A 7,384-nucleotide genomic window follows, 5' to 3' on the forward strand; every position below is an offset into this window, starting at 1 on the left:
ACCTAAGTCTCTTTTCCTCTCGGTTGTTATACACTCGGAATGCCAGGTCTACTAAACTGGGATGGACTCATCTCCATAACACCATCCACCTTTGCTAATTTCCTCCTGATGTCTGAGGCACTATGGGTAATAAACGTCATAGTGATCAGACGAGCATTTTCTGGGGTATCAGGATTTATCTCTGTGTGTCTGGCATCTGTTTGGATAATCCGCTCAAGGAACTCTGATGGATCCTCATTAGCCCTCTGCTCAAGCTGCAGAATTTTATTAAAATTCTTTTGCTTGGGAATCCCCTGCTGCAGCCCTACCAATAAACATTTTTATAGAGTTCCAACATATCCATATCACCTTCATTGGGGTCCCAGTTGGGATCTACCATCGGGATTGCCAGATCTGGTTCTGGGGATTCTACATCCTGTTGGTGAAGGCGATCAGCTTCCTCCCTGGCTTTCTTAAAAACCATCCTTTGTTCATCCGAAGTCAATAAAGTTTGTAACGTTGATTGGATATCTGCCCAATTAGGAAGGTGAGAGAGAAAGATAGAGGCAAACAAGTTCGCTATCCTTTTAGGGTCCTGCCTATAAGAAGGAACAGAGCTGCTCCATTTAGGAGGTCTGCTGTGCTGAAAGGATTGTGTGACCAAAAGTATCCATCAGGCTGTCCTTGTGCATTTAAACCACCCACTGCCATATGTCGAAGAGGGAACTGCCCTGCTTTGAGGCGATTCTTACTTCCAAAAAGGGTGCCCTGTCTAGTATGGGAAGGAGAAAGCATGTTAGTTCCTTACCAAATGGCAATGGAGGCTGTGAGGCCTCAGGAGTTTCCACAGGAGCCTTAGGAGTTTCCACAGGAGGGGCTTTGCTATGCAGGGAAGATTTTTATTTCTGAAGGGCTTAAGGTTTTCAGCAAGTAGAAATCCTCCTCTTCTAACTCTGCTCTCCTGCAGTCCTCAGGGAAAGGCTTATTACCCCTTCTCTGTGCCATAATACGAACCTGGGTCATACCTAATTGATGGAAGGCACCTTGTATCTGGGCTTGTATAGAGTCAAGGGCAACCCAATTATCATTTTTAATGCTACTTACAGCTGAATTAAGGACTTGTATTTGCTGCTGCATGTTTTCAGTAAGAGCCTGAATTTGTTGCAATTTTGTAGTGGAGGAAGCAGAGTTCCCTCCACTTCCTCTCACAGAGCCGAAAATGTAAAAAGTGATGTTGATACAAAGTATCAAGAAGACACCCAGAAGCACAGGCTGCAAAACAGGAGTGGCTTGAAAGCCAGAACAAAATTGAAAGAACCTAAGCTGGGAAAAAAATTGGTCAAAGTCATAGTGGTAAACAGCAGCGAGAGCTGAATACAAAGGAAAAAAAGTTTTCATGACCAGAAACAAAGAAGCCGTGTGTACTGCAGACCTAATGCGCTTGTGGTGACCAATGCAAGGTACTTGGACTGATCAACCACAGGTGAGATAGTCAGGCCCCACATTGGGCGGCAAAAACTGTTACAGGGTAGCCCAGAGTGGAATGGGCCGCCTGTCTGTGGGGCCTCACCCCGGCGCTCACAACTCAGTTATACTGCAGGTACACACAAAAGGGTCAATAAGGGGTTTATTTACAAAAGGGGAAAGGAATAGGAAATAACCCAGGGAAAGAGTGTGAGATACAAAGTAAATGCAATACCTAGGCTGACTGAACACACCAAGTCACTGGTCAGGAAAGCTGCTTCCAGTCAGGAGAGCTGCTTCCTGAGCGAGAGAACACGAGATACTACTGAGCCTTATTTATCACTCAAATGTCCCAGAATTCCTGCTAGCTCCGCCCTTGGGTCCTCGCAGTTCTCTCCCTGGTACTGCTGGGAGTTGTAGTTTCCAATCACTGGAGTAGGGGGTGGAGTCCATAAGCCTCTGCAGAGTTCCTTTAGGACATCCTTCCCCTTAACAGTGTCTCCATAGTCAAAGGCAGATCATCCTCCCATCTGGCCTGGGCTGGGGCTGCGCCCTCCCGCTGTAGAGAATGGACAGTCCCTCTTCCAGTGCCCTGTGTGATGGCACAGTGGGCATGGCCCTCGGATCTCTTTGGACACTGGTGGCTGAGATGTCCCAGCTGCTGAGGCCCTTTAGAGACAGAGATTCACATTAGTTCCCCAAAGTCCTCGTGTTCACTTGGTCTCACTGAGGACAAAGGCAGCTTCCCCGTCAGCTGCTGTGAGTCTCTCCCTTCAGTCTCCGGCATTCCACTTCCTGCCACAGCTGTGGCATAAAAATCGACACTTGACCTTCCCTCCTTAGGCCGGGATCTCTCTGTTCTCTAGACTATGAGCTGGCCAGGCAGCAATTCAGAAGAAGGTGACGACACAGTCCAGGTGTGAGTGGGCGTGGGGGGCTCAATGTCCACCTGGACAAGAAGGACAAGAAAAGCACCTCCTTTATGTTATCTCTGACCTGTAGCCAAATGCATACCTTTGGGGTCTCAGAATTCTGGGGGAAAGGTGACCCACACCAAGTGGGAGGGGAGAGGCCCCGTGGATGAGTTGCCCTCACCTGAGTCCCACAGGCCCTCATCCTGCCCTGCTCCTCCCCATGGGTCTGAATGTGCAGGTGGTGCCTGCCTAGGTACGGTCTCCCAGGCTGTGACGCTGCAGGACATGAGGAGGAGGCCTGTCCTGCTCTCAGGGGTGTCTGTGGGGCTGACTGGAGGGCCAGAGACACCAAGGGGTCAAGGGGCCCATCCAGGTGGGACAGAGAATCTGTGAGGACAGACTCTGGGGCCGGCCACGATCAGGATGTTGTCAAGGGTTATGTTCCAAGTAGGGTGTCAGGGGAGGTGGGTGGGGCTCAGGGACAGATTTAAGAGTCACGGATGATTGAAGCAAAACCATGACCACGAGTCAGGGATGTGAACAGAGACCCCCCTGTCCAATGTGAAGAGCTGTAGTTCCTGGATGGGGAGCTCAGGAAAGCCGGGAAGCTTCTCTCCTCAGGCTTGGCAGAAGGAATCTGGAGACAAATTACACTCACTTGTTTTCTCCAGCTTCTTGTTTTCTCGAGCTGCAGTGAGACCATACCACAGACCACAGAGGAAATGATGTGAAGGGCCCCTCCCCCACTCAGTGTTCTGTCCCCATTTTAGTCACAAAGCATCCCCACCATTTTACATCACAACGTCAATAAGGATCCTTCATGGACTTTAACACTGACCTCTGCTTAGGCTAAAGGAGGCAAATTGCCTCAAAATATGGTGGACACAACCTGAACACTTCTGATGGTCATTTCAGCTGAAACCTGGGAAATGGTTTGACTGTCCCCTCCCCCCACTTTACAGAGGTATGTAGTTTGCATGCTGTTATGTGAAATTATTTTTATTTTATGTCTTCACAAATCTAAGAAAGGTTGATTGATGGTTGATTTGAAGTTTAAAGATATGAGGTTTCTTTCTGGCCTGTGTGTTTCTGTTAATAACTTGTTGTAAATGTCAAAGTAGTCTCCTAAGGGGATTGTTGTGATTTGGGTGACTGCATTACAGGTAGGTTAGAAAGTGAAATAATTATTCCCGTCTTTTTTTTTTAAAAGATTAAATAATTTTTGTTTATCTATGCATACAAGAACAAGGGTGTAGGCCAGAGGTGTAGAGGGTGAGAGGATTCAACAGAGAAAGAGTGGGGACCAGATTGACAAAGTACACTGCTGAGGGGAGCAGCGGGTAAGACAGGAGAGGTCTGCTGGGCCATGTGGGTCGGCTTCCTGGCCGCAGGTTGAATTCATGCGGCAGTGGCTAGTGATAGCTTCATTGTGCTGAGACTTTCACCCCTGTTCACCAAGGAGGCCCTATTCCTTTTTCTTTCACCTAAATTCAGATAGTCATTTTTCTAGAAGAAATGTCCGTCTCTTGCTCTAATGAACTTAGGCTTCAGACATTGCATGTATATACAAGTCTGTGTAATAAAACTGATAATAAAAATATTTGCCATAGGTATACATAGTCACATATGGCTATAAAGGTGTGCAAACAGCTCAGCTGCTGCTTCTGACTAACAGTCTCGTGCATGAAAGGAAAAGGGAGAGTTAGAGAAACTTCTTTGTTGAAGGATCAAAGATGAGTAACATATCATGTATTGATAATCATACTTATATGGGAAGAGAAGATATATTTTCAGTTCTGCACCTATAACTCCTAAAATATATACATATGGTTGTAAAATAAAAATTATCAGAACAATATAATAACAACAAGTAACCATGAAGAGGAACCAGGCGTGGACTCTGCCCCAAGGAGAGTGTGGTCACAGGACGTGCTGAGAAGGGAAGGGGCGGGGAGCTGCAGACTGGACTGTGATGGTTACTGAAGGGAGGGAGGATGAGGATGATAAATTATTAAGTGAGTGTGACACATCATTAAATTATTTAAATTTCATTGTTTCCCACAGAAGAAAAGAATGTTATTTCATAATATTCTTGACAAGGGTCAAAACTCTAATGGTTTATTTAAGATGTCTGCATTTCTCCATACAAAGTTTTTCGCAAAAAAGAAAGAAATCAACCCAATTTGACCTCTAGCTGTTAACTGGAATGCTCCAGTGTTGAGAAACCATATGTACTGATATGTGCTCTAACATGAAATGCAGCAGAAAAATCAGGTGGATGAGTAGAGAGACGAATCCGTGGGTGCAGATCAGGGATGAAGCAGATGTGGCGAGTTCTCAGCTGGGCCTGGCCGTGTGCTCTGCACTGTTACTTCAGCTCTTCTGTGGGCTGGAAATGGTCATGAGACACCACAGATTGAGGGTTAGGGTTAATAAAAAAGAGGAAAAAGCACCAAAGACTGAGCAGTGAAAGCAGCCACACTCTGGAGCAGGTCACGGCCTCCAGCCTGAGCTTCACAGCACCCCGAGCTCCCTTTCTCCGAGCAGCCTGGGGGGTGGAGGCCCCTCTCAGCTATTCCCATCCTGTGAGCCTAGCAGACATCTCAGCTCTGTCTGGAGTCTCAGTCTCCTCAGTGTCAGCTCCCAATGTGCTCACTGTCAGCTTCTCGGAGGTTCTGTAGCAGCTGCGCTCTGGGCGTGGCCTGGTCCAGCACCTGCACCGACTGAGATGTGTCCTCTTCGAGTTTTTAATGTCTTCCTTGACCAGAATCGTCTGTTCTTTCAGAAAAATTGCCTCCTATCAGGGCTGGGGCACGACAGAGCATGTGGGGTGAGTTCTGAAGGGTCTGGTGACCTGCTTCCTCCTTTTGCTTCAGCTCTTGGGTGAGCACCCACGACTTCCCTTCCCACAGAGGCTGGACACTTCTGCAGCCTTTCTAGGCCCCTGGAGGCCACCTTGCCTCTACTCCTTCGCACTGGAGTGTTCAGCCAGAATCTTTCCCGCCCCCAGGGCCCAGGGCCTGAGACCCGGCTCTGGTTGCCTAATAGGCCCGGGAGGTGGCTGGTCGGATCCACAGCACAGGCATCAGCGGCCTGAGGCTCCTCTGGCAGGTTGTTGGGGTCCCCAAGGCCCAGGGGTGCATTGTTATGACCCTGTGAGAGCCAGACAGAGCTGAGCGTGAGTAACCAGGATGTATTTCCTTCTTGGGGTGATTTTTATTGGCCCTGGGGTTATAATTATCTTGTCCCCTGTTAGGTTAGTTCCTGTTGTGCTTATTCCCAAACCCCCAAACACTCCCTGTTACAGGGCACCCCGCTATGAAACGGGTTGCCGGACTGTGGGTTACCACCGTGTGCACACTCGGCCACGAGGAGTGAAGAGTTACTGCCACAGCCTGTCACTCTGTGTCGGTGTTGGGGGAGAGAAAATGTAAACACGAGTTAGCTCTGCAAGGGAAAATGCAACATTACTGGAGACCCTGGTCAGTCTAAGCAAGAAAACTTTTATTGTACCAAAATGTAATGACAAAAAGTTACCAGTATTTTTTTCAAGTGAAGTTTAGTAAAAATCAGTTTTATCTCCAAAAGTCTCTTCAGTCTTTGTAGGATATTTTCACTGTCAAAATCTCCATCAGATGGAATCTACTGAGGCTTTTCTTCCTTATTTTTCCTACATTTTCTGCAGCTATTAAGCTACTGGATTATAGACTAATGCAGGACAACAATCCACATTGACAATTTACGTACATATCAGGTACAGACAGCTTTTATGCGCATTTCAGAAAACCAGTGTTAGCATTTCTGTACGTGCCCAAGTTTTACCTTTGCCCAAGTGGCAACGCTTCCCTTCCAGTATCACTCTACCAGGTAAACCAAGTAGGACCAATCCATATAAAGAAACTTTGTGGAGCGTCTCAGGAGCCTACGGAGGTTCTACCAAATCGCCTTCAATTAACCAAATGAGAGACGACAACCAAACTTTACCTCAGTTTAGGTTTCTAGGAAGCTTTGTCACAAATACCAGAAATGGCAGCAACAACTATCTCATCTCTGTGAGAGTTCCGGCTCAATCAGTAAAGCAGTGTTGACAATGAAACCACAACCTTTAGTTGTGACTCATATTTTTTTCAGTGTCTATGGGCACCATCTATACCAATTTTACAACCTCTAGAGGCCAAGACCAGACACAGGAAAGGACACGCAGACACACAACACACACACACAGGGCTCTTCAGTCCTCACTTATCACACGTGGGCTATCCCACACTGCTGCAGTTTCACTCAGAAGCCAAAATAACAAAAACCAGCAGAAATACAATGTCAGAGTTTAAAAACAAACAAACAAACAAACAAACAAAAACAAGTTATAAGGAAATACCAAAATCAGATTGGAGGCCTTTCTGTGAAATAAAGAAGTCTTGCCAGTATTATGGCATTGGTGAGAGCATGTTTGTCATCTCAGGGTTTCTTCAGAAAGTGAATCCTGGGGTGCCCTGCTATAATAGTTGGAAAATAACATTAGGGACATTTAAGTTTTTCTCTTTTTCATAACAAAAAAATCTCAGATCTTCCATGGGTTTGAAAGAACAGTGGGTTTTCCTCGGGATCAGTTCCTCTAGGGCTCTTTCAGATCTGCTCGAGCCCCCCTAGTCCTCATTTGAACCTTCCTATGTACAATAATTTGTCTCTTTTCCTTGGTAGTTGGCTCTTGATTTCTCCTGCTCTGCCCATATTCCCGATCTCCGTCTGAGTCTCTGCTCTGCGCCATCATTTGTTTGGGCGTCAGGATTTATATCCGTGCGAGTGGCGCACGTCTGGACAATCTGCTGAGAGCCCCATGGATCCTCCTCAGTTCTGTTTGAGCAGCAGCCGGCTCTCTCCTCAATCCGCACCCCTTGCGCTCCATCTGCGTCCCCCACCCCCCACCCCCATGACTGCATGAATCACAATGCTGAGGTATCCCCAGCTGTCTTTCCTGCCTCCTGTCATCATTTTGTGTCCTGTCACCTGTAATCTGGGACAACTGT

The 7,384-nt window shown here is 47.1% G+C and overlaps 1 long non-coding RNA gene across 1 annotated transcript in view; it reads left to right on the plus strand.

Moving 5' to 3' along the window:
* The first annotated feature begins 3,165 nt into the window (after positions 1-3,165).
* Positions 3,166-7,384, plus strand: part of LOC105854617 — a 10,905-nt gene continuing 6,686 nt past the window's right edge. Inside the window, exon 1 of the long non-coding RNA XR_001146222.1 lies at positions 3,166-3,321. This is a non-coding gene — a long non-coding RNA (uncharacterized LOC105854617). The remainder of the gene's footprint in view (positions 3,322-7,384) is intronic.

The sequence above is a fragment of the Condylura cristata genome, unplaced genomic scaffold (assembly GCF_000260355.1).
Source record: "Condylura cristata isolate star-nosed mole 26May11 unplaced genomic scaffold, ConCri1.0 scaffold00067, whole genome shotgun sequence".
NCBI classification, from domain to species: Eukaryota; Metazoa; Chordata; class Mammalia; order Eulipotyphla; family Talpidae; genus Condylura; species Condylura cristata.